The sequence below is a fragment of the Lethenteron reissneri genome, chromosome 45 (genome assembly GCF_015708825.2).
Source record: "Lethenteron reissneri isolate LAM-NWPU_2019-01 chromosome 45, ASM1570882v1, whole genome shotgun sequence".
Classification (NCBI taxonomy): Eukaryota; Metazoa; Chordata; class Hyperoartia; order Petromyzontiformes; family Petromyzontidae; genus Lethenteron; species Lethenteron reissneri.
The window spans coordinates 827,467-828,247 of record NC_083823.1 but is presented as its reverse complement, the minus strand read 5'-3'; the positions used below and the strand labels follow the sequence as shown (position 1 = coordinate 828,247).

The 781-nt window shown below is 46.1% G+C and overlaps 1 non-coding gene across 1 annotated transcript; it reads left to right on the top strand.

Annotated features, from left to right (window-relative positions):
* Positions 1-258: 258 nt before the first annotated feature.
* On the top strand, positions 259-449 carry LOC133354010 (U2 spliceosomal RNA). The gene has a single exon (XR_009756517.1). It is a non-coding gene; the product is annotated as a U2 spliceosomal RNA (small nuclear RNA).
* Positions 450-781: the final 332 nt, after the last annotated feature.

Below are 781 nucleotides of genomic sequence, written 5' to 3'. Positions count from 1 at the left end.
GCGACATGGCCGGAATAACATCATTCCCATAAGCCATTGCGCGGGATTGTCATCATATGCTATGCGTCTACTTTTTGGATTATAACATCATATTTTCAACTCTAAAATAAGTGTTAAGCTATTTATAATGTTTCCATGTTCTGCGTATAGCTGTGTTGCATGTGTTTATAATCTGTTTTGTGATATTCATGGTTTGACCCCATAGCGTAGAGAGAGACTCTGTGGGTATGTGTACCCCAGCGTCGGCAGTGGTTAGGCATCGCTTCTCGGCCTTTTGGCTAAGATCAAGTGTAGTATCTGTTCTTATCAGTTTAATATCTGATACGTACCACATTGTGGTACCTTATATTAAATTGATTTTTGGGACAGGGAGATGGAATAGGGGCTTGCTCCGTCCACTCCGCGCATCAACCCGGTATTGCAGTACCTCCGGGAATGGTGCACCTCCCCGCTTGGGGAGGAAAATGTTAAACAAAGAGAGAGTGGAGCTGAGCATGTGATGCGCCACGTCAGGCGGTTGGCAAACTTGGTCAGGTTGAACCGACAGCAGGATATTTTGACCCCAAAGTTCACGGAATTTTGTCAGCGTTTGCGTGACGCATCCTTTTCTAGGCCTTTTGCGTGAAATCGTTCACTGTGGGGCCGATCCATCAACACAGCAGTGGTTCCACCCTGCCTGCTTGGGGAAAGCCACTTGGTTTGTGAAGTTGTGTTTTTCGTTTGGTTGTGTGCTCACAACAATACACCGTCTAGGATGAGTTCGTATTGCGTCTGAATGAGG